The following is a 13,792-nucleotide window of genomic DNA, read 5'->3' on the forward strand; positions in this document are numbered from 1 at the left end:
CAGCATCGCATTTATACTTAATTATGTGTAATTATGAGAAACGTCTGTGTCACATAAATTAAGGCAGGCCTGGACTGACCATAGAGCATACCGGGCAATGACGTACATTTTGGAGCTGGGGCTGTCAGTCATAATTTAATATTTTTTTTAAAGTTTATTATGCCAATTTATCTATTACGGCAAAGGTAGAGTATCTGAGACACGAATAGTGACGCATTGGTTGACTGTCTGAAAGGACATTGAGCTAGTCCAATGAAATCTCAGGCCATGCCCTGCCTCCCTCCTGGCCAGCCCTCATCTCCCCTTGACAAAATCTTCTATTTAGAGTTCGGGGGGTGCAGAGAAGCTGCGGGAGAAAAGACGCAAAACCTGTGGAAGTGGAAGCAGCAAAATGTGCCAAAATCACAGAAATGTTTGCCACCACCACATGTTCAGTTGCAGCTGCTGGTGTAGATCATCAAGATCTAGCAACAGTGCAGAGACAGTCCAGAGTGCTTAGGCTGCTGAAGTGGCACAAGGGAGTGTACAACAGAGTAATGTCAACGTTAGTTACACAGATGAAAAAGGAGTAGCTATTAAAATTGATTAGGAGGAGGAGGAGGTGGTGAGAGACGTGACCCAGCAGGGACAGATTGAGGAAGGCTTCAAAATAGCTACGAGTCTGGTAAGAAGTACCTGAAATGTTGGCAGATTGAAGGGAGGGACATGTATGTAGGGAAGACAGAGGGCTTTTTGTGGTGTGTCTGTGTGTGTGTGTCACTTATGCATTTGAGTTTTTGTCGACAACCTGCACCACTAGCCTACCTAGCTGCTACTCGCAAATTAACCGTCTGCCAATTAGGCTAGGCTACATTGCCATCCACATCAAATTAACGAGTGGTCTTACGTCTGTCACGTTTGATCGAAATTGTTGTCAGTCTTCACGCAGTACAACAAATAAACCCCCAGAGCTATATAAATGACATGGCTGACTATCGGATTTCTAGGTAGACACACGTAGGCCTACACACACACAGAATGATGATAGCCCATGGAATTAACAATGAAAATGTTAAGTGTAGCCTACATCTTCACTAAATAGTAAACCATCTGGAGGATTTGTAGGCTAACACTGTGCAAATGCTCAAACTATTGCAGTCAGACGTAAAACATTTAATAGTAGACTATGATAAAAGCTGCAGTAATAATGCAGTTTTGTGAGGTACAATAAAGTGCTGTTTATTCAGTACTAATTTAGTTACATGTAGTTGGAATGCTTATGCATATTAAAATATGATTCTGTAATGTTGTAGCTATTAAACAGTTCATTGCTAAAATAGTCTTATATTAAGGTAATTACCTGCAGTAACTGAAGTTATCCTGCTTTACATGCTTTTTAACATGTATAATTAAAGGCGGATGTAGCTTAAAGACAATGTAGAGAGGAAATATATGTGGTTATCTTATTTGCAGGTTTATTTACGCAGCTACTTATTGGTTTAGAAATTAATATTTCAATAAATAGTAAACTTGGCCGATTTCATTATCATTTTTTTGACAAGACAAGCTTGAAAATTCACCCACTATTCACACTTAAGTGGGGAATGACAGAAAATGTTTGAGAACCACTAAGTTATGTGGTGAGTGGGACCTTAAGTAACTTTTATTATTTTACAACATGATATATATTTTTTAAGGTGTTTATCTGGTTATTGTATTGTATCGCTATGCTGTGTTAATGGAATTGTTCTAAATGTGTGCGTGTTTTCTAATGTTAACCGCTATACTGTTAGCATGCTAAGTAGTTTAACCTGAGGTAGCCCACTGCTAGCATTGGATTCAGTTGTAAATGTATAGCCCAGTTTAACTATAGACCATATAAGTGCAAGTTGATTTCTTAATGTGTAACACTACACAATGTGAGAGATATTAAGAAGCAAATAAAATGATTCGGCTGTAAATGTCCTGTTTTTGTTTAGTCGTCCGTCAGCCCTTACACAAGAGAGAAGATTGAAGAGAAGGCTGTGTTCCTCTCCAGTGTTCCTTTTATCACCTGAGAGCGGACTCTGGGAAAGGGGAAGAGGGAGAAGGCCAAGAGGTCAGCATTAGACCCTTGGGAGACTTCACTCCTGGTAGGTAACATAGTTTTTCTCTTCCCTTTATTTTCCTAAATAAAATAAGGCTGGGCGCTTAATAAGATTTGTGGGGGGAATGTGGGATTCTCAGAATACATTTATATGTTTGCTTAGTCAGTCTTAAACCTGTTTGTCTACATGTGTCAGAAAGACTTCACAAGGTGGACATCACTCTGTGGAACAAAGGTGTGGTTGGATTTTACTTAATAAAATATATTAATCTAAAATCTTACACAGTCTACCAATGGTCCACTTTCTTTTTATGAATTCTATGGTGCCCATCTGGACAACACAACACTTCTCTGAGTTTTCTTCTTAATAAGCATTCGCTTTATTTGTTGTCTTTTGTTAATAGAATCCGCAAAGCCTTAAACTCCGCACATGACAGTAAGGGGACCCTTCCAGCCCAACAAGCAGCAGCTGTTATAGGTGAGTAAATTGAGTTAATATTTTTATTATATTTGGTCATTCCACAAATAATCAACCAGAGTGATTATTAGTCTGAATCTCTAAACCAATGTCCAATGCCAGAGTCATCAAATTCACAATACATTTTGAAATCTTAATTAATTAACAGGGTTGCTATCAAGAACAGCAAACTCAAGCCATCATTTAGCAATAGTTTAAAACATAATAACAGAAACAGATCGTTTCTCAGTAAAACATGTAAGGTTGAGTATATATGGAATGATTCCATTAATAATATTTAAATGTGTTTTCTACACAACTCTTAATGAATATTTGTCTTGCTGTTTGCTTTTTAAGAATGCCTTTAAGGTGGAGGAAGGGGAGATGAAAGTGTTCACTCAAACAAAGTTGAAGAATGAGGGGAAAATGTGGAGGAGGCGTCAAACCTCTCCAGGCTTCCAACTGCACACCTCAAGCCTTGTAATATATTCACATACTCGACCAGTCATACTGATTGACAGCAATGTTTCCTAGCTGCAGCACTGTTGTACAAGTGTAAAAGTGCTTTCACTGTCTGTTTTTATGGTTTTAAGTGTGTTGCTTTATTGTTTTTTTCAAATTAATTAATAAAATTATTAGCAATATTTTGTTGTAATGTAGTTATATTACACTACATCACACATTTATTTAGTGATTATAGAAATACTGTAAGTAATTTTTCAGCTTTATTTAAATTGTACAGTATATACCCGTACATTTTATTTGCAGTACAAGTGCTATATTAACTGCAGTAGCTGTTTAATATTAACTGTAGTATCACAGTATTACTGCATTATATCGCAGTATTACTGCAGTATGACAGCAGTATATTGCAGGATTACTGCATAATATTGCAGGATTATTGCAGGAGCACTGCATAAGATTGCAGAATTACTGCATTAGATTGCAGTATTACTGCAATATCACTGCAGTAAAAGATACAAAATGCAGTGGTTTCATGTCCAAATCACTGCGTTTCCTGTATATGTTGTAAACTGTAGTTATTTTTTGTAAGGGTAGCGTTCATTATTGACAACTGTCAGTTATTTATACACACACACACACACACACACGTACAGTAGGTAGACAAGGGGAATGGCTATTACCGCTGCGCTCATCGCCGAGACAAAACGACAGCAGCCAAAATAAATCAGTCACATTTTAAAATAATTTGTGAAATGACCGCCAGGTGGTGCAAAGTGACATATTCCATCGTCTTGGTTTAAAAATATAATTAGAGCTTAAGTCATAATAAAGTCATAACAATATCTTGTATCGAAGAAATACTACAATTATGGTAATTTCCACATTTGAGTAGTGTGTTCAACAAACATGAAAAATCATAACCACACAATGATGTCACGCTTCCGGTGTCTGGGTTTACGTGGCATAAATGCAGAGGCAGAGAGTGACGATTTTAGAATGTTCTTTTAATGATTATTGACACAAGCACTACCAAAATCCTTAAATGCAACAACTCTTACAAAAACAAAACACTCAAATTTAACCATGATAAATGCAAGATGTCAAACTGAACTTAAAAAGGCTATTTATAATATTTAAACTAATGAGTCACCTTGGCTCAGGTGAGTGCTCCCATTCCAGAGGTGCATTATGAGTTATTCAACTCAATAAACAACAATCGAAAACACAAAGAGTCTGGGTGTTTGGCGCCCTCTAGGGGTTAACCCTTACAGATAATGAGTTAGAAAACATTGGTTTAATTTAATTTAGACAGACTCTCTGTATCTGTTTAATGTTGTTATTATTAAAGAAAACAGCACAAACAATATCACAAGAGCTTATATATATATTTTTTTTTTTACAGTACAAAGGTGTAAAGCAAAAGTGAGAAATTCATACTTGTACAAATATGTATGCCGTATAATCAGGGCCTCTTAATTTGTTATTCATTCGCACTTCGTCTGGCAGAGAACCAAAATATATTGTCTTACTTTTGTGAAAAAAAAATCCTATGATTTTTTTTTCAGAGATTTATGTGTGCAAAATAATATTTATGCATTATAATCTTACATCTGTGAAAATGTTTTAGAGGATTTTTTAAGAGATTTGTTGTATTAAATATTTATGCAGTATCATCAAGGATTCAGAGATTTTGTTGTACTAAATAATATTTTTGCTGTAAAGTCATCTTAATTCTTTACCCTAGATTTTTTTTCAGCGCTTTTGTTGTACTGAATGATGTTTATGCAGTATAATCAAGGTCTCCTAATTTGTTATTCGTTCGCACTTTGGCTTGCACTGGCTACATTGCGTTTCCTGTTCACCCCGCTCACTACTGAGCTTCCAAGAATGGCAATGCATGCATACATACATTTATTTAAGATGAACGTTGAAGCACATACTATAAATGAATGTAAATTACATCGTGACACTACTTACCAAGGTTCTAAAGTGTCAAATTCAAATTCAAATTCAAATTTTATTTGTCACATACACAGTCATACACAGTACGAAATGTAGTGAAATGCTTACATGACCGCCAGTGACCTTAAAAAGAGAATTAAAACTTATAAGTAATAAATATCAATAGAAGAAATATGATAAAAAAATTTAAATAAAAATTTAACTAGAAAAAATAGAACCTGAAAATAGAAATATATTGTATACATAGAACTATAATATTTTGTGCAAGTATGCATAGTATGTATGCATAGTATGTAAGTCCCAATAATACATTTAAACTATTTATTTATACAGATGTACCCCTCTCTTCCTACCTATATATAAGAATGTGATATATGTGTCTGATAAAATACTCATGTAACTTTATAATAAATAACATTAATGTCTTTTAGCATATAATATTTTAAGTAATGATATTATGACGCTACATCTAATATTTATTTGCAGTTTAAATGAAAAAAACTTGCAAAAAAAAGCTACAGTCATTTACAGATATAACTAACTGCACTTGAAACCCTGAATAAATCTGAAATTGTGCAACATTTTGCTGCTTCTTCTTGAAGTTCTTACTTTTTGCGAGCCCTTTTCCTTTCTGCTCCACCTGACCGCTTTTATGGACCGCCATGAAAAAAACTTTTTTTGCAGCTTTTTGAAATGGCTCATACTGTAGTCTTTGACATCAATACTGTGTAGCCTGCGTTATTCCTAAGAAAATACATTGATTGTTGACTTAAACTTTTTGCTACTCATGCACAAAGCTCCTTTAGTTGGTAAGGTGGCTCCAAATATATCCTCCATTGCCCATTTTTTTCCTGAAAAGGTTTACTGATGGACAATCAAAAAGGTGGGAATAAGGGGGAATTGTTAAAATGTGCTGCCGCATAAAATGTGCTGCCTTGTGAACCTAAGAATAGGAATATTAGGTTTTATCTAGGTAGTCTTTGACAGTACTGTGTGGCCTGTTTATATGGAGATAAAAGTCACAGACCACTTCTAATGCATGATGTATAAAGTGTTTTTAATCTTCCTATATGTCTTTAATGAGGTTGAGAGAAAAGACGGTAGGCAGAGACATGCTTGAAGGTGTGGAGGCGTAAGTCCGAGCCCGTGAGATCCATCAGCATTGTGATCAGCAGAAATAACTAAGCAAAGGCGTGGTCAACGGAGTGAAATTGTGATTTCGAGGCTGTGAGATGTGTCCATGCTGCAGTTTGAATCGTTACGCTAAGCCTTGGTCTTAACCAGAGAGTGGAAACGATACTTCAAAGCCATAAGTCCAATCAGCGAGGTCGTAAGCAGAGCCTTAATCCAGAGAGCAAAAGTGAGAGCACAAAGCCATTAGAACAGAAGCGAAGTGACAAATCCAAATCGTGAAAGTGAGAGGGAACAAAACAAGGAATCAATGTAAAGGGAAATTCAATTTAATTCAATTTTATTTGTATAGCGCTTTTAACAATTGGCATTGTCCCAAAGCAGCTTTACACAATCAAAAGAATTATTTAAGTTTGTATGGAATATGAATGTGTATGAATCAAAATGGTCAGATAGTCCCTGGTGAGCAAGCCTAAGGCGACAGTAGCAAGGAAAAAATCCCTGAGATGGTAATAGGAAGAAACCTGAGAGGAACCAGACTCAACAGGAAACCCATCCTCATTTGGGTGAAACAGAGAGCAGGAAATGATCTGCATTCATACTGTGTGTTGGTTGGCAGGCAGTTCAGCATAACAGTTGATGTTAATTGATGTTAATATGGAGTCCAGTTATGTATTGAAAACTCAGGTAGACTTAGGAAGTTTCAGTCCTGAAACTATCACAAAGTCCTCAGAGAAACAGCTGCCAACACCAGTCAAGGCCTGAACTGTCTTCTAGGTAAAGAAAACCATCCCCAGACACGAGACGCATCCCAAAGAGACACACGGGGAATCCATGTGACGAGATCTCCAACCAGAAGCGGGGCACCAGGATGGGTCAGACAGGTCCGGAGGGCAGAGGGAGTCTGGATCACTGGCAGCTCAGGAACGACATGTGTAGCTTGACAGAGGGAGGAGGAGAGAAGAGATAACAGTTAGGTCTGGTCAGAGTCATATAATGTATAATGTAAATGTATATTTACTGTAGAACGCATGCAGAGACTCCGGCAGGACTAACTATGACAGCATAATTAAAAGGGAGAGCCAGAAGGAAACACAAACATGAGGGCTTCCTGAGATGTAAAGCAAACAATCACCTCACCGTCAGCAAACCTAAGTGATCAATGAGAATGGGGAGGACAGCATCTAAACATACCAGTTCACCTAATACTCCATGAGTCCCCCAGATCTGCTCCTTTACAGGCAAATCTATTTATAAAAATGCTTGATTAAATAAATAGGTTTTTAGCCTGGACTTAAACACTGAGACTGTGTCTGAGTCCCAAACACTATTTGGAAGACTATTCCATAATTTTGGGGCTTTGCAAGAAAAAGCTCTGCCCCCAGCTGTAGTTTTCATAATATGCGGTACTGATAAGCAGCCTACATCCTTTGATCGAAGTAGGCATGGTGGATCATAAGACACTTGCAGTTCACTCAGATACTGCGGTGCGAGACCTTTTAATGCTTTATATGTCAAAAGTAGTATTTTAAAATCAATGCGAAATTTCACAGGGAGCCAATGAAGTGAAGATAAGATAGGGGTGATGTGCTCGTATCATCTGGTTCTAGTGAGGACTCTCGCTGCTGCATTCTGGACTAGCTGAAGCTTATTTATGCACCTAGTTGAACAACCAGACAGTAGGGCATTAAATACGGTGGCCCAGAAGGGCAAATCATCTTTCTCATATATGTGTATGTTTTTTCCCATAAATGTGTACTTTTTACCTTATAAATGGGGTTTTTCCCTTGAAAATGTGTGCTTTTTCACTTGTAATATGTTTTTTTCCCCTTGTAATGGGTTTTTTATTCCCCTTATAAATGTGTGCTTTTTCCCTTATAAATGTGTTTTTTCCCTTGTAAATCTGTGCTTTTTTCCTTGTAAATGTGTGCTTTTTCCTGTTTGTGCGCGTGTGCTTTTTTCCCATGTGAGAACTCCCTTTCTCCATGTTTTACTTAGAAAGGATCTGTTTCTGTCATTATGTTCTAAACTATTGCTAAATGATTGTTTGAGTTTGTTGTTTTTGATAGCGACCCTGTTAATTAATTAGGATTTTAGAATGTAATGTGAATTTGTTGACTTTGGAATTGGGCATTGGTTTATTTAATTCAATTCAATTCAACTCAATTTTATTTGTATAGCGCTTTTAGCAATTTTCATTGCCGCAAAGCAGCTTTACACAGTCAAAAGAATTATTTAAGTTTGTATGAAATGTGAATTTGTATGAATCAAAATCGTCAGTTTGTCCTTGGTGAGCAAGCCGAGGGCGACGGTGGCAAGGAAAAACTTCCTGAGATGGTAATAGGAAGAAACCTTGAGAGGAACCAGACTCAACAGGGAGCCCATCCTCATCTGGGTGAAACAGAAAGCAGTAAATCATCTGCATTTATACAGTGTGTAGGGTGGGAGGCAGTTCAGCTATAATAGAAATTTTTTAAAGATTCAGACTTATATTTGTTATTTCTCCCTAAGTTTATTATTAACCTTTATTTTCTGAGGCAGTGGCCTGGAACTTCTGGTTGATTATATGTGGAATGATCAAATATTATTAAAATATTGATTCAATGTACTCACCTATTACAGCTACTGAATAAACTGTACTGAATAAAAAGTACTTCACTGTACTTTACAAAACTGCAGTATAACTGCAGTTTTTGTCCCAGAAACTGCAGTTATTTTTTATAATGGACAACCTTACAGAATGTTTTATGTTTCAATACAACTGCATTGTACTGTATTCCAACTGCATTGTACTGCATTATACTGCACAGAAACTGCAGTTCTTTTTTGTAAGGGATACACTCAGATTCAGTGAGTTTTCTGAACATTTATGTCACATGCTGTACAGGTTTCTGAAGCTATACAGAATGTTTTGGACAGTGGGAGAATTTTTGCTCACATCACACTGCTTATCATGCTACATACTGCATCATGCAGCTTAGCACAAACGTGTTAGCTCACAGTGGCTAAGCTAATGCCTTAAGCAGCTTTCAGATGTTTATGAATATCAGCTGTGGTGTAAATGTTTTAATGTATTTAACCACATTTTTGCATAGTTTTAGCCCACTGTAACTAATATATATTTTACTTTGACACTACTATCGGTAATGTTATTTAACAAAAACATGTTAATTCCCGGTGGCTTAAATATTGCCTTATGTAGTGTACAGCTGTTCGTGAATATCAGCTTTTGGTGTAATGTCCCTTTCCTACCTATGTGGTTTGACTCACAGTGAGATGCGGTGATAACCACCGTGAGTTGCCGCGATTGCCCGCCGACGTTCCGCTGACGTTCCGTGAAGTTCTGCAAGGTCCGCAAGCTTCCGCGAAGACAGCCAAAAAAATTAAACATGTTCAATTTTTCGCCTGGATAGAAGGAAATGTACTCAAAGCGGCAAAACTCGTGGTGAATCATGATGAACCGTACTTATGGCCACTGCACCAAACCGCGTAGGTAATATAGGGGTATAAATGTTTTTGATGTATTTCATTTAGCTTGTGTTTACAAATATCTGCTCAGGTGTAAATGTTTGGTTTTATTATAAAATTAACAGAAATGATCTAACACAGACATTTTAGATTAAAGCATGTCTATTGTGCATCAGACTTCAACACATAATATATCTTATTTGTGTTTAATCATCACTATTTTCCTCAAATTATTTTGTTAATTTAGTAGAATATGAGAATTTTACCAATATGTATATACCGTATAGAATACAAAACATATATAGAGTATGAGGATTTTTTTCTGCAGAATGCTGCCAAACAGGTAAGGAGGCAATACCAATGCTGAACAAACATGAATTCACACCAAGCCCAAAAGAGGAAGTAAGTAGCCATTACAGACCTTTGCCAAGCTCTCCAGGATCATAACAAATTTGCATCGTTGTGGATTCTGTGACAAATTCAGCTGTGTGGAATAGGAGTATATTACTGTTAGCATCAACACTAGTGTGAGCAGTTATGTGGGTTAAACTGCTTAGAATTAGTTTGACCTGGTTCTGATTGTTTTAAGGACTTTGACCCACACTTTGCCTCTTTAATATCTTTATCGTCTATCGCTTATGGATTTTGCATGCCAAGACATCCACAAACTCTACTTGCCATCACAGACCTATGCACGTTAAATTCCAACGCCAGTGTGCAGAGATCACTCACATTAAAGTACACTGCTGGATCTCACTGCGCTAAGGCATCAAACAGAGTATTGATTCAGAGTTGCACCTGTTTTTTGTTTCACTTTACTGAGAGCCTTTGCAATCATTACAGTTCCGTGTGTTACAATTACATTAGCAGTAACTCACTTTTAAAAAATCTTGAGTAGCAATTTTAGAGCTGGCTTTCTTTTAAATGGTGAGGAACAAATGGTTTGGATGATTTGTATCTTTATTTCAGCATTTTGTAAGCAAATAAATATGAGTAAAAAATATTATATGAGTAATAACAAATATGAATAAATCACAATAACAGATCAGCTAACCACAGTATTTCTGCGCACACCAACCCTCCCTTTCTCTCTGTCTCTCTCTCTCTCTCTCTCTCTCTCTCTCACACACACACACACACACACACACACACACACACACACACATCTAAAATCAGGTAGACAACGATTTTTTAAGCATTCTAACTCAGCAATTTTCTACTTGGTTCTGAATTAAGTATAATCTTGGATTGGTTGGATGAAATCTGAGCCAATCTAGTGCAATTTAGCTGATGCTGCATCGTAAATATTTATTAAATATTAGTGTCAGCCAGTTTAAAGGGTGTTTAAATATTATTTTATGTTACTTGTTATTTTATGCTCAATTACGTTTGTCATTAATTATGGTAACTACAGTGTCAGTGTAACTATTTTTCTTCTCCTTTCTCCTTCTATGTCCTTTGAAGCCTATAATAATAATAATAATAATAATAATAATAATAATAATAATAATAGAATGTATTGAATATTACCTCAGACAGTCTAAAAGATATTTAAATATCATTTTAAGTGAATTTGGTAGATGAAGAGACGCGATGGAGATGACATTTACATTTAGGCATTTGGCAGACGCTCTTTCCAGAGCGACTTACATTTTTATCTCATTACACATCTGAGCAGTTGAGGGTTAAGGGCCTTGCTCAAGAGCCCAACAGTGGCAACTTGGTGGTTGTGTGTGTGTGTGTGTGTGTGTTTGTGTGTGTGTGTGTGTGTGCGTGTGTGTGAGAGAGAGAAAGAGAGTGAGTTCACATTTGCGCAAATCCTGTGGTTAGTTGATTGGTGTGGTAATTGACTTATGCTTGTTTACTTAGAATTTCTTCTTACATCCTTTCCCAAAGGGGAACCTAAGACAGAAATCATCCAAAACCTTTGACCCTTAGTATTAAAAAGAAAAACAGTTTCGAAATACACTACTGAAGAAGACGTTTTATAATGTGAGACGTTTTATAACGTCTTATAATTCTGTACATGTTGCTCATAAGTTAAAATATATGCTGGATGCTTTTTATTTAAATAATGATATTTTAAATTGTTGTACTTCCCAGCTGTATTTAACCTTCACAAAATAATATTACATAGGATAAGAATGCTCAGAAGAATGTATGGCTTTTAACTCAGCTATGCCAATTTTAAACTAAAAGAGAAGACATGTGTACGCACTCATGTTCAAAAGAGGAAGTGACAATCACCATTTGATTCCATTGCCATACAGACAAGTGTTTTTTGCCAAATGAAATTTGGCCAAACAAAAACATGCTCCTCATGTCTGCTTACTTTAAGGCTCCACATACATTACCTGTTCAAAATGCAAAAGGGTAGAAAGTGATGAACTCAAGCGCTTATAGCTATTAGACTTACTGTACAGGTAATTAGACTTACTGTACAGGTAATTAGACTTACTGTACAGTTCCAAATCACTAAAACCTGTCTTGAATTTTAAATATAAATTTATTTACAAAAATACATAAACACACTGAGAGAAGAGTTGGTGAAAATATTTAAGACTGGGTACACACAATGAAAGAACTGAATGCATGGAAGGTACAATGACAGAACTAATAAAATGTTGTTGTTTTTTTGTAGTTCGAAAGAAAGGTTAGTAGTTTCAAGGAACTTTCTGTGTACCATTTTTGTGTGGATTGCGGCGCATAAATGAAGTAGAGAATTGTAGAGATACAATGTTTTTTTTTCACAAATTCAATGGTCTGTCTGATGTGTGTGTGTGTGTGTGTGTGTGTGTATGTGTGTGTGTGTGTGTGTGTGTGTGTGTGTGTGAATGACTCGGCATGTGTACATAAGTTGTGGTTAGCTGATGTGTGGTTATTACTGTAACTCACACTTAAGTTAACAGAATTTCTTCTGCATCCTTTCCCAAAGACGAACTAAAGACAGAAATCATTCAAAGCCTTTGACCGTATAAAATTAAACAAAAAAACAAGCCCTGAAATACACTACTGAAGAAGCGTTTTTATAAGGTGAGTTGTTGCTTATAATAAAATAAACCCAAGATATAAAAACAAAAGATATACGGTATGTAAAAGCCTAAGTGTTATGGTATATATTCTAATAAGTTAAAAAAATATGCTGAATGCTATGAGGATGCTTGTTATTTCACTAACAAATAACAATGTGTGTGCTCATACTCTGCACTAAAAAATCCTGTTCCTTTTTAGATAACATGTGCATGTCTTACCTATATTCATATGGTGTTCACACAAAACGACCACAGCGTTCATAGGCATTTTTAAAGCAAAATAAGTTATTTTTTTTTCATTCATTTTTTGCTGAGAGTTTTTGAAAGATAACAGCTTAATTCTTCACAATTTCTGGATTGTTACATCCCAAACCAACAAACTAACAATCTTGCAGGTAGGGTTCTATGTATTTTAATCTGCAAAATTTGCATAGATCATCATGTTAGTTATGTCAGTTATTGACTTAATATGTGAATATGTAATTAACTAGACTACGGTATTGTACACAGTACCATGTCCCATAAGTTATTATAAATCCCAGAAGTTATTATAAATAATTAAGTTATATTATAATTTGATAAAAATATTTATATAATTATATTATATAATATTATGTAAAATTGATTACATCAAAATGTATACAGTAAAGAAAAAAAAAACTTTAAATAAAAGATAGAAACACATTGGCATTTCATTGAGTGAAATAAGTATTTGAAGCCCTACCAACCATTAAGAGTTCTGGCTCCCACAGTGTGGTTAGACACTTCTACTCAATTAGCTAATTAGGATTTAGCTAGTTAGTTTTTGTTAATTTATGTTGTCAGGTTAATCTGTCTTGTCTCTGCTAGTCAGCCAACTAGGCCTCTTAGTTAGCTAGTTTAGTTTTTCTGTTAATTTTCCTGTAAATTTAGGTTGCATGTAGCACCTTGGTCCTGGAGGAATCTTGTTTCGTTTCACTGTGTACTAAATGGTTGAAGTAACAATAAAGCCTACTTGAACTTAAACCAGTACCCCTCATAAAAGACACCTGTCTTAACTAGTCACCTGTATAAAAGACACCTGTCCACAGAATCAATCAATGAAGCAGACTTCATTGGCATTAACTCAACTCGCCGTGTTTGGAGGATGAAAAATGTTGTCTATGACCCTCAAAACATCGTCCCCGCCGTCAAGCATGGAGGTGGAAACATTTTGCTTTGGGGGTGTTTTTT

The sequence above is a fragment of the Clarias gariepinus genome, chromosome 21 (genome assembly GCF_024256425.1).
Source record: "Clarias gariepinus isolate MV-2021 ecotype Netherlands chromosome 21, CGAR_prim_01v2, whole genome shotgun sequence".
Taxonomy (NCBI): domain Eukaryota; kingdom Metazoa; phylum Chordata; class Actinopteri; order Siluriformes; family Clariidae; genus Clarias; species Clarias gariepinus.